At 53.6% G+C, this 26542-nt stretch overlaps 1 pseudogene; it reads left to right on the top strand.

Annotated features, from left to right (window-relative positions):
- LOC116807533 (uncharacterized) overlaps nucleotides 1–26542 on the top strand; it is a 107104-nt pseudogene that overhangs the window by 45051 nt on the left and 35511 nt on the right.

Raw genomic sequence — 26542 nt, 5'->3', positions numbered from 1 at the left:
TGGGGAGATGTTTGGAGAAGGAAGAACTGCGAAGCTGAGCGGAAAAGGCCCCTTGGGGGGACTCCTTGGAGCCCCGGCAGCCCAGAGCAGGGAAGAGGGGGAGAAGGGAGCCCGGGAACCCAAACAGCCCCGGCACCCCTGAATGGGGAGAGCCAAGAGGGGGGAGCTTTTGGGATGGCTGGGACTCCCGGCAGCCTGGGGAGGGCGGGCAGCGAAGAGAAGGGGGACCCCCAATCCAAGTGTGACCCCAGCAGCTGGGACGGGGGGAGCCCCGAACAGCAAAGGGGAGGCAGCAGGGACAGGGAACTCCTGGGAGGCTTTTTCAGGGCTGGATCTCGGTGTTCGGGAGGTTTTTATGGAGCCCAGGTGGCCAGGGACTTGTAGAGATGGACTGGGACAGAAGGAGCTTCAAACTCTGTGTGCTCATCCCTTGTTTTCCCCAAACCAGGATTTCCCATTCCCAGCCCCTGGGAGGCTGCGAGGAAGAGGAAGAGCCTCTCCTTGTCCTTCCTCCCCCAGGGCAGGAGCTGAGGATGGAGAGCAGGGAGGACAAATCCCCGCGGCAGAACCTGGTGAAAGAGGCCGTTTTGAGCTGCTCCACAGCGCAGGAACCCGACGGGGAGGAAAAGCCCCAGAGATCCCGCACGAGGAGGGGCTGCAAACGCAGATCGCAGGGATCTGAGGGGGAAAGACCCACCCTGGGCCGGGGAGGCGGCCGGAGATGGAGCCAGAGCTCGGAGCTGGGGGTCCCTGAGCAGCTCCATGATGGGGAGAAGCCCCACAAGTGCTCAGAGTGTGGGAAGAGCTTCAGGTGGAGCTCCAACCTGATTGTGCACCAGAGGATCCACACTGGGGAGAAACCCTACGAGTGTGGGGAGTGTAGGAAGGGCTTCAGGTGGAGCTCTGACCTGATCAGGCACCAGAGGACCCACACTGGAGAGAGGCCCTACGAGTGTTCCAAGTGTGGGAGGGGGTTTCAGACCAGCTCCCATCTCCTCCAGCACTATCGGATTCACACAGAGGAGAGGCCCTTCTGCTGCCCCGACTGCGGGAAGGGATTCAGGCAGAACTCCCACCTCCTCAGGCACCAGCGCATCCACACTGGGGAGAGGCCCTACGAGTGTCCCCGGTGTGGGAAGAGATTCTCAAGGAACTCTAACTTGACCAAACACCAACGGAGGCACCGGTAAGGGAAGCCGTGCGAGTGCCCCGAGTGCGAAAAGAGCTAAACTCCATCCCCCACTGGAGAACCCACATTGGGCACAGCCCTGGTGACCCACATTCCCTGTGATCCATGTTGGGAACACACCTGGCTGCTTCTCCTTTTGTGTTGACCTTCATTTTTTTCTCTTCTCAATCGCTCTGTGCTCCAAAAGCCAAGAGGGATCAATCTTTCACCTCAAAACCACTCACATCCCACTGAAAACAACTGAATTTTAACCACAGAGGCTCAAACCCTCTTCAAATTGTTTGTTCCCACCTCAAAAAAAAACAATCCCACACCAAACTCACTCGAATCCACTGCTGCCAGGGTGAGATGGGTTTGGGAGGAGATTGGGAGAAGTGGGATCCCAGTTTGGAGCGGTGAGATGGGGATTGTGTGGGGCTGGGTGGCTGGGATGTATTTGATAGCAAATAAAACTTTCAGACTTACTGATTTCTTTGCCGTTCATCTCCAGTCCGTGGCAGTTCTGTTTTTCAGGGCACCACCTTCTCAGCTGATTGTGTTTGTGTCCTCCTTTCCCTCCCACCTCTCTTTGCCTGCTCTGTTTCTCTCTCCATGTCTCCCTTGACCCAGGGACCTCCAAAGACCCTCCCCCAATTTAATTGCCCCAGGGAGCACCAAAGATCCTCCCCTGTTTTAATTGACCCCTCCCCTAATTTAATTGCCCCCTCTGCCCCCAATGACCCACCCCTGATTTTTTAATTATTTTATTTCCCAATTATTATTTTAATTCTTAGTTCAAGAGCTGAAGTTATGGAGGCCAGCAGTGAAATGTCTCTGTAGGATTTTGCTCCACTTGGCTTTCAGCCCCTTCTCAAGAGCTTTGCCTTCGAGGGCAAAGGGAATGTCTTTTCCTGGCAGAGAGCTGAAATTCCAGACCTCTGGAATGTGTGCAGGGCCATATAGACTGGGATCAACCAGAGATTGGGATCAAATATGCACTGAGATCCTGTGGTCTAGGATCAACTAAGGACTGGGATAAATTAGGGACTGGGGCCCTACAGACTGGAATGAACTGAACTGGGATCAAATACGGACAAGGATCAAATATGGACTGGGATCCTATGGACTGGTATCAACAAGGGACTCGGATAAAATAGGGACTGGGATCCTACAGACTGGGATCAAGTTGGGACTGAGATCATATGGACTTGGATCAGCTGGAGACCTGGATCAGCTACGGACTGTGTTCAAATAGAGACTGGGATCAGATGTGGATTTGGATCCTATGGACTGGGATCAAATATAGACTGGGATAAAATTGGGACTGAGATCAGATATGGACTGGGATCCTATGGCCTGGGGTCAAATACAGACTGGGATAAAATTGGGACTGGGGTCAGATATGGACTGGGATCATATGGCCTGGGATCAAATATAGACTGGGATAAAATTGGGACTGGGGTCAGATATGGACTGGGATCATATGGACTGGGATCATATGAGTTGGGGAAGCTCAAATAGGAAAGCCTTATAAATATGACTGCCTGGCAAAAGGTTTAGAAAATACAGAGACTGAGATGGTAACAAGTTGTGACATACCAAACCGTAGTCACTGCACAAGTAGAACACAATCGTACAGCCAGGATGAAGACAATCCCCCCTTCTGGTTGAACAATGCCCTTACCTACAGGTAGGTCCAAGGGTCAAATGGACTATTGGATCTCACCCCAATGTACGGTTCATCCCACACCTGTAACCCTCCCCTGAAGCATCAGGAGTCTGTGACCCCATTGGCCCGAGTCTTGTTCCAGACCACCTTGAAGCCCCTGACAAGGAGTCCCTGAGGAGCCAGACGCTCTCTTGGAACTTCCCTTCTCTTGGAACTGCCCCTCTCCTGGAACATCCTCTTGGGATCCTCTCTTATCTCCCTCTACCCCTTGCCTCTCCCTTCCCCCATGCCCTCGGGCCTGCCACGGGTCAGGTCTGGTGACTCCAAGCAGGGCCTTTCACCCTCTCTAATAAACCAGATATTCTAAGAGCAGCCTTCAGAGATCTCTCATCTCCATCCACCCAAAGCGTCCTGGAGTCCAGCGTCCTCGCAATATGGACTGGGATCAACTAGGGACTGGGATGAAATACGGACTGGGATCAAATAGGGACGGGGATCAACTAGAGATTGGGATCAAATATGGAACTGGGATCCTATGGACTGGGACAAACTGGACTGGGATTATATGGAATTGAGATCCTATGGAACAGCAGAAACTTTCTAACATGACACATATAATATTCATTGTAACACTTGCGAAAAGCCAATTATAAATATGCATTTGTCACAATCTCTCCTCTTATTCTTTATAAATCATTTGGCTTGAGCAATATTTCTTATCCTCTTGCATTCTTTGGACTCTGTTGGTAATCAAATAAAACATGGGATTAAACAAAGAAGAAATATCAAAACACTTGTAACACATAAAAGGAAGAATCCTGATTTCTTCCACCATCCCATTCTCAATACATTACCCCACCTGTTAGTTTTTAACATTATTTTCCATTTGGTTGTTTTTGGACTGATACCAGGGTCATAATTTTTTCTGATATCCTTTGTTTTTTCCAGGATGATGCCCTCATTGCCATCTATTTTCAGCAATCTGTACACCCCATTCTTTAGCCAATAAATAGCATAAAGCCAACCTATTTTAATCCACTGCAGTTATAGTTTGGCTTTGCTGACTCAATATTAATTCCAGTGCCTGAGCAGCTTTGTTTGTTATCTCCTCTATAACTGCTTGGAGTCCTATAATGTGATGCAGTATATAATTTGGGGTTAATACACAGCTAGATTGCTGTGCTGGTTTCAGCTTTTTGTTTACTAATTGCCTTTTTACCAAATCTTGGACTATATTTCTAAGATCAAATGTAAAACAAATCCATCTCTCTCCTTCTGGACATTCCATGCCCCAAGTATTACTACTTTTTCTTAAGTAATCCAATATTTTTCCCCATTTTGCCTGCAGGTACTCAGTTTGGGTGGGTCTGTGGCTGTTGACATGGGTGTGTGTAACAAAAAGGAACTTTGGTTCCTTTCCGTGTAATACTTTCTGTAGCATTTGGGACACGATCTTGCTGGTATCTCAGAAGGGAAAAGACAACAAATGAGAGACAGAAACAGGAATGACAGAGGTCTGGCATGGCTTATACCCCCACCTCCCCTGCCTGTGGGGTTGCTTCCCACAGCAGGTACGTGTGATCTTCTCGGTGGTGAGTACAGTGCTCAGTCCAGGCTTGCCCTCTGTTTCCCTTGTCACTCCTTTTTACTCATTTTTTTAGGCAAGTCCTTTTCGACACTCCTTAACTGTGGCTTCCCACCGTTCCTCAGGTATCTCTCACTCAACAGGCACTAATAACTCCCATCCACAAAACAAAGTTATTACTTCAGTTTTTGAGTTCTTTCTGTATAGGGGATTGATTCAGTACTCAATACTTCTTGCAACGAGAACATAGATTTTGTGAACTACAATGCCAATTATTCTCATAATTTAAACATTCATTTATAGCCCAGCTGGCATGTCCAATATGAGGATGAATCACATAAAATATACAGTATAGTACTGATGGCAATTTCCCTTCTTCCCTGTACAAGCCACAGGCTGAGGCCAGGCTATAAGAACTCTTTGAAACACTCCCGATCCTCCTGTTTGAAGTGGCAGTGTTCCTCTGCCAAGGAGGTGTCGGAGGCGCCTCAGGGTTTATTCAGGCAGGGCTTAGAACCAGTGATGCAAGCTTTGCCTTATTTCTCAGTGAGGTGTTGTTCTTTGTACCTGCCTTGGATCATTTGGGTCTTCCCAAACCATTATCACCCAGTCCTGGTTGGAAGTCAATTTGGTATCACCCGGTTTAGATGTGATAGTCAGTTCCTCAAGTTTCCTCACAAGTCCTTTGGTTTTGCTGGCATGAATTCACCCTCTTTCCATGGTTTGGATTGCTGCTTCAGTGGTACCTGGAACGGATTTCTTAATAGCACAGTGTTAAAAAAAAAGACAATATTGCATTAACTTTGACCATTAGTTTTCTTTAAAACTTTCTGAGTTTAACTAAACTCTTTTTCTACATCTGCCGCTTCTTCTTGTATCCAGCTGTGTTAATAGCTGCAGAGACCAATTCTTCTTCCTGTGAGCTATAATTAGTTAAATTAAAAAGACCAGGCCAATTTTAACATGAGATGTATCACATCTCTTGCCTTTTACTTTTTGGGTAACATTTAACTGTTTTAGTCTTACAGACTTTAAGTCTTCAGAACAAAAGCCTTCTCTTCTTAACAACAGCAATCAGAAAGAAAAAAGAAATCTTGCTTAAGACAATAAACCACTTTGTGAGAGTCACAATCTCTGCCTTGATCTTATCTCTACTGGTGGTCCTGTTCACAGCCTTGGGTTTAACTCTGTCCTTCCCCACTTCCCCCCCTCCTTGTTGTCACTCTGCCTATCAGGAATGGGGGAGAACTTACAGATAGCTGTGGCTGAGGGGACCTTGGGGGTGTATTTCGCTCTCCCCTTCGCTCTCTTTCTCTCTCTCTCTCCCTTTCTCTCTCTTTCTCTTTCTTTTTCTCTCTTCACATTTCAGCAGCCACATTCCAATATCAGTCCACTTTCTAACATTAATCCTACCTCCTGGAGAGGTGAGTCTGCCAATCACCTCTCCCCCCTTTTTCAACTTCCTTACAAAGTAAATTACTTTTGTTATGCGTGTTCTGCAGGCCTGTAATTCACAGCACCCTCCACCAAGGCTACCAGCCACTCACAGCTGACAGTGCACAAATAAAGACTTATTTTGCTATCACAATTTTTCCATTCACAAGCTTGAAAAGGTTGCAGGAACAAAGTAAACAACAACTGACTTCCAAAGTGACCCTGCCTGCACCAAAACAAATTTAAGGCAGTGCTAGTTAGTGCAATGCAATTTGCAAGGAAGCCAAGGTTTGATTTGGGAAGGCCATCTGAGGACACAGAGCATGAGTTTTACAAATCTGTATTTTGAAGAGGGAATGGACAAAATATGAATAGAGTTGAGGGCAGGGGGAGGACAGCAAGTGAGGAATTTTTCTCTGCAATACTCTCTTTTCGACTGCCAGGAAACACTCTAACACTCTCTCCAAGGAGATAAAGAAAAGCCCATAAAAAACAATCTACATGACATATACTACCATTCATCTACATTTACTCACTTTTATTTTTCACTAACTCTCACATACAACAAGAAGATACTTTTTACTTTCAAACAGTCTACATTACTTATCTACACCCTGAGTGCTGTTGGAATGTTAATCCCTCAACCCAGCAGGTTTGAATCCTGGATGCTCTTGGGCACTCTTATCCCTCAATCCGGCACTCCACGGGGTTCCTCTTCTTCCTAAGATCCAGTCCCAGTTTCTCTGGGAGGGATTCTCTCTTTTTTATCACTTGCTTGGTCTCTTTACTGGCCGTTTTTCACATGAAAAAGACAAAAAGCAGCATGAGAGACTACAGCAATCACTTGGCAAGTCTGGGATACACAGCAGCTTCTGTCACACACATTCATTCCCCCCTTATCCGCCCCATCCCAACAAATACTCACCTATCCTTTGTCCTTGGGTCTTGGTTCTTCGTGTACACTTTAGTCTTGGGGCTAATTACTGTGGTTTTAGGGAATGCTTTCCCTTTTCTTTGTTTTATTGTCTCCTTTTGCCCATAGATCATAACCTGTGTCTGGTCACACACCAGGGGAACAGAGCGAGGCTGCCTAAATAGGGCAGGACCCGTCTTCCTCACCCTGACTCTCCAAGGCCCCAGCAGAGAGGTGTTAAAAACCATCCTTTGCTACCATAATTGTGAAAAACGCCAATCACTTGGCTGTTAAATTTTTAATAATAATAACATGGTTATTAAAATAGTAATACAATTAGAGTAATAAAAATTTAGAGTTAGGACAATTACAAGACAATAAAAAGCAAAGAATTAAGGATGTCCAGATGCTCTGGGGCACTTAAGCCACAACAAGCATACCTTGTGAACAAAGGAATCACCTCTAAAACTACAGTATTGCATATTCATATATCCTTCATGGTTATGCATACATTCTATTTAAAACAAGAAACTCTGTCTGTTATATGCCAACTATTTCCTTTAATCCCCATGGCGTCTTCGAGTCTGAGCAAGACCTGAAGAAATTAGATTCTTCTGACAAGAAAACCATAAATTCCTCTTCTTTGGAAGATTTAGGTGTTCTGTGATGGTTATGTCAAAGCGAGTATGTCATTCCTTAAAAGAAAACCCAGATACATAGTTTCTATTTTAACTACTAAAGCTTCAATTTAACTACACAACTACATTTACAGTACTATTAAAATGTTAATACAGCACTACTATTCAAACTAACATATGTGCATTTTTCACCTTGGGCGTCTGGTGGAGTATCCCCGGAAAGTGCCATCTCTGCAGGAAGCCACGTGATTTCACTTGTAAATTAGGTCTTTCTTTCTCTGTCATCTGTGGTTTCCAGTCTTTCCCGGCTGGGTCTTCAGGTCTTTTAAAACTTTAAGAATCTTTTTCTACTAGCACAACTGACTTCATGTATATTTTACATAATCACGAATTATTCCATAATTTATATTACAATGGGGCTGCACAGATCCCCCTGCAGCTCCATGGGGATGCAGAGATCCCCCTGCAGGTCCGTGGGGATGCAGAGATCCCCCTGCAGGTCGGTGGGGATGCAGAGATCCCCCTGCAGCCCCTGGAGGAGCCAGGCTGGAGCTCGGGGATGCCTGAGAGGAGGCTGTGAGCCCGTGGGCAGAGGGGCCCCGCTGGAGCAGCCTGGCCTGGCAGGACCGAGCCCGTGGCACAGTGACCCACGCTGCAGCACTTGGAGGGGGCTGTGCCCCAGGGGATGGACTCGGCTCGGAGAAGTTCCTGGAGAAGTCTCGGCTGGGAGAGACCGCAAGGTGCAGCAGGGAACGACTCCTGTCCCTGAGCAAAGGGAGAAGCCGCGGGGGATGAGCTGAGCACGGCCCCATTCCCTGTCTCCTGCCTTGTCGGGGGAGGAGGTGCAGCTGGGAGCAGGGAGGCGTGGGGAAAGCTGCATTTAAGGCTCTGCACTGACTTCTCCTCATCCTGCTCTGAGTCTTTGGAGTTTTCTGCCAGAAATCTCTCCCCTCCCCCGCTCGCCCACAGCACTTTGGGCAGTTTCCCTTTTTGGGGGAAATGAAAGCGAAGCACCGATGCACTAATGAGGGGCAGGAGAAGTGAGGCTCCCGGGCTTCCCGCAGAGCCGGAGGCACGGAAGGCGCAGGGCCGGGAAAGCCGTGGCGGGAGGTGCGGAGAAGTTTGTTTGTGTGGGCAGCTCAATCCCGCCTCGGGCCCGGGCCCGTCCCGGGGCTGTTGCTCATCTCCGGCTTTGCCCTCACGCAGCGCGGGGGGCCCTGAGAGCGCGGGGCGAGTCTGGGCCGTGCGCAGAGCCCGCCCCCAGCTCGCTGCCATTGGCCGCTGGTGCCGTCAGTCGTGGTTGCGGCGCGCTGATTGGTGGGAGCGGGGCGCAGCACGGCCCCGGCGGCGGGCTGAGGGCGGCCGTGGGCGGCAGCGGCGCCATTGGCGCCGGGAGCGTCTGTGCGGGCCCGGGAGCGGCGGCAGCGGCCGGAGAGCGGTGAGGCGGCGTCGGCGGAGCTCGGAGGCGGCCCCGGCGCAGGTGGGAGCCGCGCTGGGTTCTGCGGGGGCTCGGGGCTGGCTGCGGGCGGAGGGGGCGGCAGGGGGCTGCGGCGGGTCGCTGGTGCCGTGTCCGGCCCGTGCTGGCCCCGGGCTGAGGGCGCGGCGGGAGCGGCTGCCCGCGGTCTCCTTCCCGCCGGGGCCTGGGCAGGAGCCGCTGCCGGAGCAGCGCTGGCTCAGCCCGGCTGCTGTGGGTAGGACAGAGGGGGCTGCCCCGCGGCCGGGAGCGTGCGGGGAAATTCCCGTCGCCGGAGGTTTCTGTTGCCGGAGGAGAGCGAGGAGTCCTGTAAAAGTGACTTTATTGCCGAGCAGGGGGAGAGGCCGTGGGGCATTTGCCGTGCGCTCTCTGCCATGGTTGTAGTCCGCAGCCTCCTTTTTATCCTCATTTTCCCGGCCGCATCTCCCTCTGCCTTTGCCCACGGGCTGAGGTCCTTGGAAGGCTCAGACTTCCCGATGCGCCTGCTGCCTGTCCTCGTTAATATGCACCCTCCTTTTGTATGCCAGCCGATATTCATGGCTCTGTTAAGCCTTTGTTCTCCTGGAAGTTCGGGAATTTAGCGGGACTTTGAGAAATTGTGTGGCTCAATTTGTGAAATTTATTGGAACTGATGGTTTCCCCCGTTACTTCCTTATCTACAAGTGCCTGGCTCTCTCTCCAGGCAGATTCACTCCTTGAGTCTGTTTTGTTCTTCCCGGGTCCTCTTTGGTTTTGGGATTATTCTCGGTGCCCTCATTCCCTGTCCTTTTGTAGCCGTTTGTGGATCAGGAGGCCTGGCTGCCGCCTGCATCCCCTGGCTCAGCTGCTGGATGAGCTGCCCTGCCAAGGTGTGGAGCATGGTAAAAAGATGAGAGTTGCTGCAGCACAGAAGAGGAGAAGCAGCATTCGTTTAACCCCTGGTGTGCCGGGGAGCCACGAAAGCGTGTCCCATTCCCTTTCCATGTTTGGACCAATACATAAACTGTTCACCTATTTATTTTTTTATCTTTTTCACCACTTTACCTTTGTCATCTCTTTGCCAACAGCAGTTTGAGCCATTTAGTTTTGCACAAACTGCCTTTTTTTCTGCTCACAGATAATCTGATCTCATCCCGTGGTGAAATGTTGTGTTCCTCTTTCAGTGGATTGGTCAGCAGGAAGGTCAGGAGCTGGAGCTGTCTGGTTGCTTCTTCTTTTGAGGACAGCTTTTAATCTAATGATGCCATTGAAATGATAAATGGGTTCTGTTTCCTGGTATGAATTGGTTTGGGTTCCCAGGGGCTGGTCCATGGTGTTGTAGGGTTTGTTCTGGTGGCCCTTCATCTTTTCCCCATTTCTGGGTGCTCCCTCAGGCTGAGGCTACATCAATGACTGCATTTTTCTAAATACATCATCAAATACTTGAATTCCAACTAATTTCCCTGGACTTGTTCTAGCAAAAGCCCCAGAGCTCTGATACACCCTGTACAGCACAGACAATGACAGCAGATGTTGGAGTGGGCAGGGGGATGATCTCCCCCTTATTTTAGTGAAGTTTTCACAACATTCTCTATTTTCTGTTTCCCTTTGCAGCCTCAGCCATTTCTGTTTCAGAGTCAGATCCTCACCATGGGCTCTGCCTTCAGCCGTGCAGATTCCATCTGTGCAAGCAGGCAGAGCTTGGGGTGAGGGGCAGAGGGAATCAGCCAATTCCTGCCCCAGGCAAGAAGAGCCAGGTACATTGTCCCCACTCTGCCTCTGCAGAGTTAATTTGCATTTCTAAAGCTCCTCCTGGGTTCCTGGAATGCAGCTTCTCTTCCAGAGCAGCTTCAGCAGCCTCACATGTGCCCCCCCCTCCCCAACCTGCTGCTTTTTCTTTTTTTTTCTTTCAAATCTTCTATTTATTTTCTTTTCCTTCAAATCTTCTATTCATGAGTTAAAGGGTCACCTTTAAATCTCTTCTAGCTTCACAAAATGTTGCCTAAAGGTGAACGTCGAAAAACCCAGACCAAAATTTTTCTATCTCTAAGAGCCACGCAGAAACATACACAAAAAATTTCGAAGTCAATTAAATTTTTTCTACTTCTCCTCTAAGTAAAAACTCATTCTCTCATCCCTGACCCAAACCTAATCAGCAATATAGAAGTAGGAGTAATTTAAAAATACTCGAATGCTCCAAACTTAGCACTGAAACTGCAGGAAAAAGAAAAACTCCAACAATATGTTTATTGTTAGAGTCAAGGCATTCCTTGGTTCTGGCCAGGATGTGCAACAGAAATCATTCCATCCCCACATAGCCCGGGTGTGCAGAGAAAATCGTTCCATGACATGTAAAGTATCAGTAAAATATATCGGAGTATATAATAAATAAAATACTATCGGAGTAAAACCTCCGTGGCTTTTACTAGATTTTTCCCAAACTTGATACAGTCAGAACAAGTCTAAATCCACTGGTTTTATTTTCCAAAGTTTCAAGTTGTGCAGTTTTTAGTATTTGGTTTCCTCTTGGCCCCGGATTTCTTTGCTTCAGCTGTTAATGAGGTGGGAAGTGCTGGATTTCCTTCTCAGCCTTTTGCAGACCAGGTGTCTGCAGCCCTGGCAGTGTCTGGGGTAGGTGTTGGTTGCTGTTTGCTGCTGGGGTTGATGTTTTTGCTGCTGGGTGTTATCTTTGTGGGTATCTTTTGGGCCATTCCCAGTGTGTTGAGATGTTAAACTCATCTCCATTGAGTGGTGTAACATCCCTTAACAAAACCTTTAACATTCCTTTCCCCAGGGCCAAGGCAAAGCAAGCCTGAGTAGAGAAATCAAAGGTTAACAATGTTAAAGTCTATGAGCTGGTGTATTTTCCATCAATGCCATGGCAGGCAGGGCAGTGTGTGAGTGTCAGTGAGAGCCAGAGTGGAATTGTGCCGTGCTCTTGCCCAGCAGCTGTGGCAGGGCAGGCCCAGAGAGCGCTGAAGCTGCAGCAGTGGCAGCAAGGGCTGTCCCCGGTGGCTGGAGCTGCCAAAGGAGGGTGGCCAGGCCGAGGATTTCAGCAGAGGATGTGTGGGCAGCCCCAGGGCCTTGCCCCGCTGTGGAGCCCTGGCTGCTGCTGCGCTGCCTTCAGTGCAGGCTCAGTGGGGGCCTCCCATCCTCCTGCTGCAGGCGGGAAGTGCAAATCTCCGGGGCTGCAGAGACCTGGAGCCGAGGCTGAGGGGTCCCCCCGTGCTCAGCTGTGCTGGCGGCTGTTTCTGGCCTCGGGGCCACTTGGCACGGGCCACTTGGCCACCAGTGGTGCTGCTCTGCACTCCTTAGGCAGGAGCCAATGTCCTGCTGGGATGTTGGCAACAGCAAAGTGCCAAGGCAGGCTCTGTGCCAGCCCAGCTTCCTGGGGGAGAGATGGCACCAGAGACAGGATTCTGGCCACAGACTGCTTTAAATGTATGTACCTTATCTCCACCCTGCACTAGGTGGAGAATTCCCAGGGTAAGGAATTCCCGAGATCAATTGCAAGGGAGAGAATTCAATATGTGCCCTGGGTCTGGCTCATCTTCCTGCCCAAGCCAATGGCAAAAGCCGTACCCATGGCATCTTGGTTTCTATCCCCAGCTTCCAAAGGTGTTTCTTTCCATCCCCTTTCATTCTTTGTACCCAGCCTGAGCTCTGGGGGTGCCAGGGGTTCTGGAGGTCCCATTGTATTCCTAAAGCTGCCATAACCCCCTGGAGGATCTTTCCTGGAAAATTAGTTCTGCTCTCTGAGTCTCTTTCATGTTCAATGCCTTTTATTGGAATGATTTCTTTTAGAAATATCTTTAAAAGTGATCCAGTGGCTGCTGAGCAATCAGAATTGCTTTTGCCCCCCTGTTAGGTGAGATGGTGTCACCAGAAGATATTGAAGCCTTCCTGCTCAGGGCATGTCAGTGCCAGGCTCTTACAAGCACACACAGCTGTGCCGGTTGAGCTGACCATGGGGGGTAACCTGGGCTTTGTCTGATTCCCTTTCCTCAATAACAGCGTGTCTTGGAACTCTTTTCCCTTCTGCTGCCCTTGAAGAGCCATCCACAAAGACATTTTCTGCCTCAGGCCAGGCAATGTCTCCTGAATCTCCCCCAGGCTGGGTCTGGAGCTGTGTCACTTGAATGCAGTGCTGGGTTTCTTCCCAGCCCCTCTGGGGGCTGTTCAAACAGGAGGCTGGGTTAAACCCTTCCCCTGTCCTCAGTTCTGAATCCTCCTGTGCCACTGAACAAGTTTCACACTGTAATAACCGAGCACTGCTCATCCATTGCGAGGCTCTTTTGGTTATCAAAGCTTGAACTTGATGGCAGACTGGAACAGTTGGAGATCCTGTTGTCATCAGGTTTTGGGCCTCGGTTCCTGTTGAAGCTGTGGCTGCACAATTCTGCAGACAATGAGGCCACTCTGGCCACTGGGTGGAACATTTTGGCCCAAGAATTCCTTTGGCATGCCCCTGTTGAACATTCCCCTACAATTCCAATTTATTTTCTGGATTTCCAATTTCTAAGTCTGGAAGAGCCACAGCTGAGGCATCAATATTTTTGGTTTTTCATTTTCCTAAGTTTTATTCACTTTCTCCTGTCCATACCACAGCATGGAGGCTGTCTGGAGTTAAAAAGTCCTACAATGTTCTGGCTGGAACAGAGAATCCTCAATCCAGGCTGTGTAATTCCCTGTTAATCCTCAAAATTTTTGCAGCTCCTTTTTGGTCCTGGGAAAAGTTACTTCTGAGATTGCCCTGACTCTCTCTGTGTGAATCCACCAGGAATCTTTATTCCCTGCGTTTCCCAAATATTTAACCCTTTTCTCCACCATTTGCCTTGTTTTTTCTTTTCAAATACTCAAAGGCTTTTTCTACCACTTGTTCTTGCGCTCCTCATTGGAGCCATCTGATTTCCTGACTGGCAGGATAGGAGTGCTGTAGGGAGACATCCCTGGCTCCAAAAGCCCTGCCTTTAGCAGGGACTCCATACCAGGCTGTGAGCCCTTCCTTCCCTCCCCTGGAACAGGGTGTTGCTTTTAGCCCCCACTTGTCCTGGTTGCTTCCAAGTAATTTGGAGAGAATCCAAATTTTCCCTCTGGGGCTGCCCACACCTCTGGGTTCCCTTCAGCATAGGCCTTGCCAGACATTTGACACAAAGGTACAGCAGCAATAGCCTCTGTATCACCTTTTACAATATTACAATGCCACCATCAACTTCTTTCCTAGTTAATATGAATCACAGTAGGAAGAAAAGAAATGGGTTTATTTCAAACCTATCCCCCCCAGCTCCTAAGAGGGATTGAACAAATGATACCAGCTCAGCTTTCCCAGTTATTCCCTTAATAATGAAAACACTCCTTTACAATGTTCCCCCCTTAGGTGTAAGATTCAGAGTGGATGGAGAGGCCCCTGTGTCCATCAGGAGAGGCCTCCTCTGGATGCAGACCCAGCCTGGATGTTCTCCAGGGCTGCAGTGTGGTGGGTCCCCGGTGGGATGGGAGCTCAGTGAGCCCTGACAATCCATGTCCATGCAGGGGTGGACTCGCTCCTCCTGAGGGTGCTGCTGTCTGTGCTTGCAGTGTCCTTGTGGGCTGCAGCTGGAGCCCTGACTCCTTCCCAGGGGCTGTTTGGGTGGGCTCTGCCCTGGCCAGGAGGGCAATGCCTCTGCCAGGTGCTTGTGGCCGACGCCGTCCCCTGGGTGCTGGGGCCCCCTTGGGCCCTGGGGTTGGTCCCTCAGGGGCTGTGGGAACTCTGCCATGGCCTTTGCCTTCAGCTTGGCCTTTTGCTCATCCCTCCTTGCCTTCAGCTGCTGTGCCTTTGTGCCCAAGTGCTGCAGGGCCTTCTTCTGCCACTCCTGCAGCCCCGGTCACTGCCTGTGGGTGCTCATCCTCTGAGAGCTGCTGAGCTTTCTGCAAAATCTTTCCTTTCTGCAGGGACCCAAGCCAAATCCTTAACAGAAAATCCTGATCCATCCATGTGCAATCTGCTTTTCCCCCTGCCCGGGGCTGGTGGGGTCAGGCAGCGCCCGGCGCTGAGCCCCGGCTGCCCCACAGCCCCGGCCCGGCCCCGCAGCTCCCCACAGGCCCCCAGCCCTGCTCCCGGTCCCGCACCTCTGCGCCCGCTGCTGCCGCTGCCCACCACAGAGAAACCCCTGACATCCTGACCTCCTGCTTTTCCTCTCCTGGAAACTGGGAATTCAAATTATCAGCTGGCAAATTGTCAGGATAAGACCCTGCTGAAAAACATCCCAATCCTGAGTATTTTTCTCTTCCTCCTCTTTTCCATCATCCTTTTTCTTACCACACACATTCCTCCTGCTGCTTCTTGCCTGAACCATACTGCTGCACACTCCCCTTCACCTGATCCCTTCCCAGCACACCAACACCATCCATCCACTGTTGTCCAAATCCCTTCTCCCCTTCCCTTATTGCCCCCCCCGGGTGTCCATGTCCTTTATTACCTCTGGGGGAATGTGCAAACTACCTCTGCATTCTCCCAAAGGACCCTTCAGAGACATTTTGGGATCATCATCCCTTTGGCCAGGACCCCTCCCTGGCTTTCCCTTTTCTCCCCTCCATGGATGCCCTGCCATGTTCACTCCCCGAAGATCCCAGGGCACTCACTGATGAGATTTTCAGTGCTCTCTCCCTGCTGACTCTTCACAGACCCCCCTGATGTGTCACTCGTCTGTCTCCTGGTCACTCCTGGGTCCCCAATCAATCCCCGGTGCCGCCGCCAGCCAAGGGAGCCGATCACCCAAAGTGGGTGAGGCACCTTCAGCTGCACTCCCTGCCCCAGGGTGTGCGGAAAAATTGACATCACCAGAGGTTTCTGTCCACAAAGCAGACAGAGGAGTCCTGTGAAATTAATTTAATTCCTAAAAATGGGAGAGGCCATGGGACATTCCCCATGGGATCTCTCCAATTGTTGGAGGACACAGCCTCCTTTTCATCCTAATTCTCCTGGCCACATCTCCCTCTGCTTTCCGCATTGGCTGAAGCACTTGAGAGCTACAGACTTCCCAATCCACCTACTACATACTCCCTTAATATGCTCCCTGCTTTTATATAGCAAATGATATTCATGGCTCTGTTAAGTCTTTGTTGTTCTTCTGGAAGTTCATGAACTGAGCAGGGCCTTGGCAGAGCAGCAGTCTGTGTCATCAATTAATAACATTTTCTGAAACCGATTCCTTCTCCTGTCACTCCCTTGTGTACATCTCCCTGGCCCTCTGAGCCTTCCCCAACTTCCGAGGACTCTCCGCCTCGGCCCCATCGCCCCCGCGAGGGGAATTTGGGGAGGTGGGAGTGGGGCAGCGCCAAGGCCGGGCCCCCCCGCGCTGTCCTGGCGGGAGCGGCTGCAGTGGGGACCGAGTGCGGGCGGGAGCGGCCGAGAGCCCAGCGCTGCCCCAGCCCGACCTGCCCCAGCTCCATCCCTGCCCCTCGGCTGGGATGCTGTGGGTCTGGGGGGAAGAGGGAGCCGGCAGTGGGTGCTGGGCCTGGGGGCAGGAGGAGAAGGGAAGGAGAAGCAGGCTTGAGGAACAGAATGGTCAAACGATGCAGGTGGCAGGAGAGGGTGGGATTGTGCAGGGGAAGGAGGAATAGCAGGAGGAAGAGGAGTGTGAGGAAGAGTAGAGACACAGGAGGAGGAGAAGGAGCAGAAAGAGGAAGCGCAGAAGGTTCCACCCCTCCCTGTATCTGCAGCCTCCCCCCAGCCCTAAGAGCGCTGCTCCCCCCACATGCAGCAGGTGACTGTGGAGGGGGATCCACGATTTTCACAGGGTAAATCTCGGTGTTTCTGAGCTTTCTTGGGCTAAATGTTGTGCTTTGGTTTTATGTGGCAGCTGAATATGTTTTGGAAGAGGTTTTTGCTGACTTGTGATGTTTGGGGAGTTTTTGATCTGTGTCTTGAAGTTTGCGAGATTTTTGGGCTAAATCTTGGTGTTTTGGAGGTTTATACAGACACAAGATTCCCAATGACTTCCTGAGATGAACTTGGGCAAGGAGGAACCTCCAGTGCTCTCCTCTTGTTTTTTTCCCCAAACCAGGATTTTTCATTGCCAGGGCGTGTCTGGATGGAGGAGGAGGAAAAGCCCCGGAGATGCTGCAGGAGGAGGAGCTGCAAACCCAGCCCAGGGAGCTGCGGGGAGGAAAGAGCCCCCCTGAGCCAGGAAGGCGGGCGGAGATCCAGCCGGAGCTCGGAGCTGGTGGAGAAGTCTCATGGCAGGGAGAAGCCCCACAAGTGCTTGGAATGTGGGAAGGGTTTCAGCTGGAGCTCCAACCTGATCCGGCACCAGAGGATCCACACTGGGGAGAGGCCCTACGAGTGTGGGGAGTGTGGGAAGAGGTTTCGGACCAGCTCCGATCTCCGCGTACATGAGCGGATTCACACAGAGGAGAGGCCCTTCCGCTGCCCCAACTGCGGGGAGGGCTTCAAGGATAACTCCAACCTCACCAGGCACCGGCGCATCCACACCGGGGAGAGGCCCTACGAGTGTGGGAAGTGTGGGAAGGGTTTCAGACACAAGTCTGGCCTGATCCAGCACCAGGTGATCCACACTGGGGAACGGCCCTATGAGTGCTTGGAATGTGGGAAGAGCTTTGGGCAGAGCTCAGGCCTGAGAAAACACCAGCGCATCCACACAGGGGAGAGGCCCTACGAATGTCCCCAGTGTGGGAAGAGGTTTCAGACCAGCTCCAATCTCCTCCTACATGAGCGGATTCACACAGAGGAGAGGCCCTTCCGCTGCCCCGACTGCGGGAAGGGATTCAACCGCAACTCCCACCTCACCGAGCACCGGCGCATCCACACCGGGGAGAGGCCCTACGAGTGTGGGAAGTGTGGGAAGAGATTCTCACAGAGCTCAGCCTTGACCCAGCACCAACGGAGGCACCACTAAGGGAAGCCCTGTGAGTGCCCCGAGTGAGGGAAGAGCTTGGAGTGAAGGAAGAGAGTGAGGGAAGAGCTTGGAGTGAGGGAAGAAAGTGAGGGAAGAGCTTGGTGCGCTGCTCCAGCTCCATCCCCCATGGGAGGATCCGGACTGGATGATCCCCAGTGACCCCCGTTGGGCAGAGCCCTGCTGATCCGTGGTCCTGGTGATCCATGCTGGGTGTGGGGAAGGTGTTGGCTCTTCTCCTTGTGCTGCTGTGATTTGGGTGGGTTCCCATGGATGGGGGATGGGAGGTGAGTGGGGGGGTCCTGGTGCACTGGGGGAGGCTCATAGCTCGGGGGTTCCCAGCGATTTTGGGGGCTTGGTGAAGGGGGGAAGCAGTGAATGGGGGGATCCCAGTAAATTGGGGGGGACCCTGATGATAATAGGGGGCCTTGGGAGATAACGGGGGGGGGGGAGGACCAAACCCTAAGGGACTCCCCTGGTGCTGGTTAACCCCCCGTGCCCCCCCAGCCCTTGGGGTCCCCCACAGTCCCTGCACTGTTCCTGGGGGTCCCGCGGCTCTGGGGGGGTCAAAGCGGAGGGGATGGAACCTCCGCCATGGATGGGGGCACAAAGGGGGTCCGGGCCCAGTGCTCGGGGGGGTCGGTGCACGAGGGGGGCCGGTCCCTGTCCCGGTGCACGGGGGTGGCACTGCCTGGGGGGTCCCGGTGCTTGTGGGGTTCCCAGGGTTCGATGGGGGTCCGGTCCGTATCCCGGTGCTTGGTGAGGGGGGGGCAGTGCCCGGGGGGCTCCCACTGCTCGGTAATTGGGGGGTGTCAGAATCCAGGACATCCCTCTGGCTGCCCTGGATGGCTCGAGACTCTGGCAGGGGCCTCGGAGACCTTGGCATGGTGTCAAGAACACCGGTGGCTTTGGTTTTACCCCCTGGAGAAAATTGCAGACTTTGTATGAGGAATTACAAGGCACAAGGGTTTGAGTAGCGTGGTAGGTGAATTAACACAGGGTGGAAAAGTAGAATTTTAACACTTTAAAATACGGGGTTCAATGGGACAAGGTGGAGGGATCTGGGTGTGTCCTGACCTTCTTCTCCTTCTTTTTGCCCTCCATGTCTTGCTGTGATGGTGACACTTTTCTGTTGGTTGAAGGTAGAGACACACTGTCCAACAGAAATGATAGATATTGGCACATTATTGTAAACACAGTACAGGTAGTTTTTAGTGTAGAAGGCAAACAGCGCCCTGAGGGCAGGGAGACTGCCACAGACCGACCTGCTAGACAGAGCTCAGCAGAGCGGACAAAGCTGTTAGAGAAAAGGGAAAATAAACGGCCCTGAGAAGCAAAGCTTCGCATCTCGACTCCTTCTCTGCCCGCGCGGGCTGGGAGAAAAGGACTTTTCACAATCTTGGGGTCATCTCGACCCCTAGAAAACCGAGAGGGGGTCTCCACTCGTCCCAGTGCCCGGTGAGGGGGGGTCAGTGAGGGGGGTTCAGGGGCACTGAAGGGGGTGCAGGTGTGGTTTTTTGGGGGTCCTGGCACCCCCCAAGGCAGGGTCAGTGCTCAGCAGCGGGGGCTGCCTGGGAACTCCCCCGGCCCCCAAATCACAGCCAGGTCTCCTGCAAGGCACTGAGGGGAGGCTTGTTCACCCCCCCGCCCCCACCAGCGTCGCCACACACCTTCCCAAAGTGTCCCCAAGTGCTCCCAAAGTGCCCTCAGAGTGTCCCCGAGTCTCTGCAGAGGTGACACTGGCCTGATGATGGCCCAGTGGTGATGTTGCTCTGTGCACAGCAGCCTCGGGATGTCCTCCATGGCTCTTCGGCACCGCTTGGCCACTGCACAGCCACCGTGGCCAGGAGAGGGACAGAAGAAGAGGGTGTTGATGTCCCCAAGTGTCCCCAGCAGGTGACGCGTGGCCAGGCGGGCACTGGCCTCCCACAGCTGCTCAGCCTCGGCCGCTGTGGCCACCAAGGCCGCACGGAAATCAGGGGACACCTCCATTGTCCCCTCCAGGGCAGCCTCGATGTCCCTGAGCTGGCGCTGCAGCTCCTGGGGGAATGCGGTGGCTTTGTCACATGGGCCACCAAGTCCCCCAGCAGCCCCAGGTACAGCTCCAGCCGCTGTCCCCTCCCGGTGGCCGCATCCCTGCAGGCGTCGCGGAGCTCGGTGGCCGCCTTGGCCAGCCGGGCCCAGCTGTCCATGAGCCTGTCCAGCACACGCCTGGCGCTGGCCAGGGCTCTCACACAGGCCCAGGTGGTCCCTGGGGTGTCCCTGAAGTTGGCCAGGGTCCAGCCCAGGGAGGGGACAGGGCGGTGGCCCAGGGAGGGGACACGGTAGTGGCACAGGGCGTCCTGGAGGTGAAAGATCAAGGTCCCCACAGCCACCTGCAGGAACTCTGGGGACACGGCCAGCAGCACGTCCCTGTGCGGCCTGGCCACGGTGGCCATCAGTTCTCTCAGGGTGGCCACCAGCTCGCCCAGTGTGGCCACCATGGTCCCTATCGCCTCCAGCAGCTGGTGGGGGACAGCTGGGGAGGGGACAGGAGAGGTGTCAGGGACCTCGTGGCAGTTGTGGCCTCCTACAGTGGCCCCTGTGCCCTCCTGTGGTCCCGTTTGTCCCCTCCCTGGAGGGCTCTGCTGTCCCCTCTGTCCCTTTTGTCACCCTCTCATCTTCCACTGTCCCGCCCTGTCCCCTCCACCCCTCTGCCACCCCTGTGTTCTCCTGTCCCCTCCCGCCCCCCCGCCGGGATTGTTGCACCCTGCGGGGCTCCATGGCCGCTGGGGACACTCCGGGGAGGGGACACGGCCGGGGACAGTTGGGGACACGCGGGAACGCAGCGGGGCCGGAGAGGGGAAACAGGAAGAGGTGACGTCATCGCCCTGGCCCCGCCCCACCTTTGGCTGCTCTTGGGGACTCCTGAGGAGATTTTGGGGGCGTCCTAGGTGAGCTTTGGGGGGTCCCTGGTGAGCTTTGGTGGGGGTCCCAGGTGAGCTTTGGGGGGTCCCAGGTGAGGGTTTGGGGTGTCTCAGGTGAGGGTTTGGGGGGTCCCAGGTGAGGTTTTGGGGTCCCAGGTGAAGTTTGGGGGGTCCCAGGTGAGAATTCCCAAGGATTTGGGGTTTCCCAGCTGCCCAGGTGAGGTCTGGGGGTCCTAGGAGAAGTTTGAGGATCTCAGGTGAGAGTTTGGGGGGTTCCAGGTGAGGTTTGGTGGTCCCAGGCGAGGTTTGGGGGGTTCTGAGGAGATTTTGGAGGGGTGCAGGGGAGCTTTAGGGGGTCCCAGGTGCAAATTCCCAAAGATTTCGTGGTTCCCAGGTGAAAACAGCTCGGGGGGCCGAGGAGGGAGGGGCTGGGGAGGTTTCGGGGTGTGTCCCATGGGTGGGCGAGGGGCGGTGAGGGAGGGTCCGGGGGAATTTGGGGGGGTGGGAGCAGCAGGACGAACCCCCAGACTCTGACCACGCCCCCTTTAGACCCCACCCCGTGTTTTGGCCCCGCCTCTTGCTGCTGGACACTCCCACCGAGCGCCCCGCCCCCTCAGGCCCTGCGCCTTCGAGTTCCAGCTCCCGGTTCTGGCCCCACCCCCTCCTGAAGCCCCACCCCAAATGAGCCTTGGCCCCGCCCCCGGATAGATTTTTATCAATGGAAACCAAAAATGGCCACAAATCGACCCAAAAATTCAAACCCAGGGGAGTGGGGGAGCAGGACCACACCTGTGATTTTTGTGGCTCCAGGTGGGCTTTGGGGTGGTCCGAATGAGTTTGGGGGATCCCAGGTGTTCCTGGGTGGCTCCAAGTGGGTTTTGGGAGAGTCCTGGTGCGTTTTGGGGGTCCCAGGTGGATTTAGAGGGGGATCCAGGTGAGTTTCAGTGGGGTCCCAGTGAGTTTGGGGGGCGGGTCCAGCTGTCCCTGTGTGGGTTCAGGAGATCCTGGGTGGGTCCAGGTGGTTTTTGGGTAGGCCCAGGTGGTTTTTGGGGGGATCCAGGTGTCCTTGAGGGAGGTTCAGATGTCCCAGGTTTGATCCAGGTGTCCCTGAGGCATTTCCAGGTGGTTTTGGGGGTGTCCCAGGTGTAATTTGGGGGGATCCAGGTGTTCCTTGGGGCTCCTGCTGTGTGTCACCTCAGCAGCTGTGATGATGTGATGTTCCCCCCCTCCCCAGCTGTCTCATCCCCCAGGTGCTATGATGTCATACACGTGACATCACCGTGTCCTTGCACAGGTGGCTCTGTGTCCCTGCACCCACCCAGGTGTGACATCACCTGTGTCCAGGTGTGACATCTGTCCCCAGGTGTAACATCACCTGTGTCCAGGGGTCACTCAGGTGTTACTCAGGTGTTACTCAGGTGTGATGTACCTGTGCCCAGGTGTGCCAGGTGTGCCAGGTGTCACTCAGGTGTGCCAGGTGTCACTCAGGTGTGGAATTGTGTTATTATATGTTTTATTATGTATAATTTCATTCCATTTACCCCCCCCCCCCCCGCGCTCTGTAGCAACCCCCCGGGGTTTTCCCATCTGTCCCCGCGGTTTGCCTTCCCGGGAAAGTGCAGAGTCATTGTGTTTACATCTCAGGCCATCTGTCAGTCACGCGCGGGGTCGGCAGACGCCCTGGGACCCTCCACCTGTCCATCCCCCATTGGATGTACCCCTGCACCGCACTGCCCTCAGACCCCCCGTGGCGTTACCCCATTGGCTGCCCCGGGTTTCCCCTGTTCGGTACTTAACCCGCGGGCTGGGGACGCCCCGGGCTTTTCTCTCGCCCGGCCACTGCGTGCTGCTGCCGCCCCGCTCCCCCGCCGCGGCTTTTCTCTCTGCCGGCCCCTGCGTGCTGCTGCTGCTGCCGCTGCCGCTCCGGATGACCCTGCTGCGGCTGCTTCACTCCGCGACCGCGGCCGCCGCTCCCACCGTGGCGCCCGTGTGAGTCGGCCACCACGCCGCAGATCCGCGTGCCGCCTCCCCTGGCTCGCGGCCAGCTCCGGAGCACGCCGCCCCACCCCTGACCGGCAAGGCGGCATAAACAAACTCCAGCGCAGCACGCCGCAGCCTTTTCGGTTTTTGCTTTCCCAGCCAAACTGCAATAAACCGGAATTCTGCCTGTGAGAGAAAAGTCTCTCTCCTTTTATTCGCCGCGGGGGGACACACCTCTTGCTCCCAGACCCACGTAGCACCAGCCGACGCCCGCGAGGGCTCACCGGAAAAGACGGAGACTGCCCGCGCTCGCCTCCCCCCACGGAGCTAGCTGGGACAAAGGGGGGGGTAAAGAGAGCACTACGGCAGTTGTGGCGCCCAACGTAGGGCTTGGGAGCTCCAGGCCACAGACTGAGGACTGCCGAGCCCCAAGAGGCTGGTGGATTTACCTTGTGGACGTTACAACACCCTCGCAAGCTGCAGTTTCATTTTAAGGAGCCAGGGCTTCCAGAGGGCTTAGACCGGCAGCTTTGGCTTGCACCGCTGAAGTTTGGTCCCCCAATGGCGAAAACTTCGCAGCTGGACTTTTCGTTTCCCCTTCGGACGTCGCTGGACCCGTGGTGAGTTACCGGGGTCTCCTGGGCTGGGTACGCCCTTCTCCTTTTGGGGTGGGTTTCTCTTTCTCCCACAAGGGGGCGATAAGATCCCACATTTTGTCTCCCGCTGCAGGGAGTGTGTAAGGGCAGGCTACCTAGCTTTCCGATAGAGGTTTTTTTTTTCTTTTGTTATTTTACCAGCCGCGAGGTTCGCGACACACTTTAACATCGACATAATGGGTGCAAAATTGTCTGTGTCGCACGAGAGAATTTACGTTCAAATCCTAGGAATTTTAGTTGGGGGAGGAAAGAGATGTAAAAAGTCAGACGTTAAGCGTTTTGCCCAGTGGCTTTGGCAGTCCTTCCAGGACATCTCGCAGGCAAATTTGTACCAAATTCAATTCTGGGACCAAGTTGAAAAAGAAATTGCTCAAAAGGATGACCAGTCCCTCTCAATTTTCATCCATCTGGCAATCCAATTGAGAAATATTGTCAAAAATAACTGTGAAGGGAAGCCAGAGCCACTCCAGGGCGAATGCTTCCCCCCAAGCCCCCCAGATCCCCCAAACTCCCTCTCCGATCCCTCTCTCCCTAGCCCGGGGATTCTCAGACAGGCATCCCGGCAAAAACAGCCGCAGGCAGATTCTGGCCTCTCTGTCAACCCCCAGGTTCCATCACAGGACAATGCTGGCATCGCCCTGCACCCTTCCGCCCCCCAAAATCCCTTTCTTTGTACAGCCCTGCCCCATAGTAATAAAGTTGTAAGTTTTAAAACCCCAGATCCCTCTCCACAACCTTCCTCGGACCTTTCCCAAAATAATCCCCTTCCCTGCCCCAGGGCACAAGATGGAGGGGACCGCATGGCATGCCCATCCCCCTCCCTCCGTGCTTTGTCTCCCAACGACCCCTTTCGCCCTACAGCCAACCCCTCCCACTCCCGAGACTTCTCCACCCACCCCTCCCCTCCACCCCCTTCTGGCACCTCCCCTAATGAATCATTCAGCAGTCCTCTCTCCAACCCCGCCCCTAGGGGTGAGGTAACACCAGCCACACCCCCTAGCCCTGGTCCTGCCTCCTTCCTCGGTTCCCGCGACCCACCCTCTGGTTCCCACGCCTCGATTCCCGAGGGAGGGGGGGGGTGCGGGAGGAAGTGGGGGGGGAGGGGGGAAGCCGCGACCTGCCGCAACCCCCGCTCGCCTTTTCTGCTGCACCGGTCACCTACACCCCGCGGCAGAGGGGCAGACCCCTGGCACAGTGGGCCCCTATCCCACAGGCTGTGATTAGGGATGTTTGCAAAGCCCAAAAGGAGTTTGGCCGGGAAAGTGAATACTTTAGGGGGCTGTTAAAAGTCACACTTTCCTCCAAAGAGTACGTCCCTGCTGACATTCATGCTCTGTTTTTGTGCTTGCTTACTCAAGCTACGTTTTTGGTATGGGAGTCCGCATGGAGGCGGAAGGTACGAGATGCATTACCCCAACTTTGGGCAAAAGCCGAGACCTCCTCTGACACCGATGGAGGCATGTTAACCATTGATCATCTGTGTGGGATGGGGGAGTGGGACGTGGCAACAACACAGGCGGAAAAGATTCCAAGAGGGGCACTGGCAGCAACTGCCAAGACAGCAGAAAAAGCATTTTTTAAGTCAAGACCCAGTGGTCCTGTTGTTAACTGTTTTTCTATTAAGCAGGAGACACAGGAATCTTTCGTTAGTTTCATAGACAGGTTGTACAGGGCAGCTGAAGCACAGGTTCCAGAGGAGGGATTGAGGCAAGGCATGGTGAAGCAGATCGCCCTGCAGAACGCCAATGAGGCCTGCAGACAGGCAATGCTGAGCCTGCCCCTCGACCCAGAGCCAACACTCCAAGACATGCTGGACGTGTGCGCTCAAAGGGTCACCCTGCCATCAAAGGACCCTCAGGGGACACCCCAAACGCCATCACGGAGAGTCTCCTTTGCCGAAGCCCACACGCCATCCGCGGCCCCAGCTCCTGCACGCCGCTTCACTGGGCCACCACCCAAAGGTTACCACCCAGGAAGGCCCTGCAACCTCTGCAATAAGAAAGGACACTGGGCATCTCATTGCCCCCTCAAAGAGGACTTCTGGGGTTTTAAAAACCAACAGCAAGGGCAAAGTGCCTTCAACCCAGGGGGACAATCAAAAAACTAATTTCCCAGCGCAGTCTCTCCCTGCGTGAGGACACAAATTTGGTGGGAAACATAACATCAGGGGGCAGGAGGGACAACACATTAGCATACCCACCTGAGGACAATAACTCTAATACCACACATGACATTACCGAATTGCACAATAGGGGAACAAGAGCTGGTGAACCAGCCTGCGTGGGGGGAGTTGGGAATTTCATCTCACAGGCATGGCTTGGTTGGGACCCCGACCATCCCAGGCCCATCCTTAACACCCAGTCCAACTTCTCTCCATACAGGTTGGCCCTAACCGAACCCCTACTGCTCAGGGACAGCAATTGGCACTTTGTCACCGTCGACACACAGGACCCAGGGACCTGGAGGAGACTCCACAGTAAATACATTGTCCTTGGGGACACAAAATACACGCCACTCGACATCACTATCGCACCCAATTTAACATCTGCAAACCCTAAACATCTGGTGCTGTGGCCGCACTGTGCTCACCCGCCAGTCTACCTTCCCAAAGGGCAAATCATCGCCCAAGCCATACCTGTATCTGGGGCCCCCGTCTACCCAGAAGACCTATGGATGAAAACCTCAGAGAAGATCTACGAGGTGTGTCAGGCCCAGGTAATTGGGAAGGATAGACCCAAAATTTCGTGTTACATGTTGAATGGCGGTGAGCACAAGTGGCTTAATGGCCTCTTGGACACAGGGGCAGACGTCACAGTCATTCCCTCACGGGGTTGGCCGTCGCGTTGGGAGTTACAGGACGTGGCTGGACACATTCAAGGTGTTGGAGGGGCACAATTGGCAAAACAATCTAAAAACATCATCAAATTTGAGGGGCCAAACAGACAAACAGCTTACCTGCTGTTTGTCCGTTTGTTCTAGATTACACAGAGACCCTGTGGGGAAGGGACCTGATGGCCCAGTGGGGCGTCACATTGACCATTCCTACCCCCCAGGTTTTTCAGGCAGCGGTCACTGAGGAGCGTCCTACCCAAAAGTTGAATTGGCTTTCTGATGTTCCGATCTGGGTAGAGCAGTGGCCGCTCAATAAACAAAAATTAAAAGCGCTCCAAAAGCTCATGGCAGAGCAACTTGCCAAGGGACATATCCAAGAAACAACATCTCCTTGGAATTCCCCCGTCTTTGTCCTGAAAAAACCAGGCAGACGAA

The sequence above is a fragment of the Taeniopygia guttata genome, chromosome 36 (assembly GCF_048771995.1).
Source record: "Taeniopygia guttata chromosome 36, bTaeGut7.mat, whole genome shotgun sequence".
NCBI lineage: Eukaryota > Metazoa > Chordata > Aves > Passeriformes > Estrildidae > Taeniopygia > Taeniopygia guttata.
Note: the sequence above shows the minus strand (reverse complement) of the source record. Positions and strands in the feature narration are given on the sequence as shown.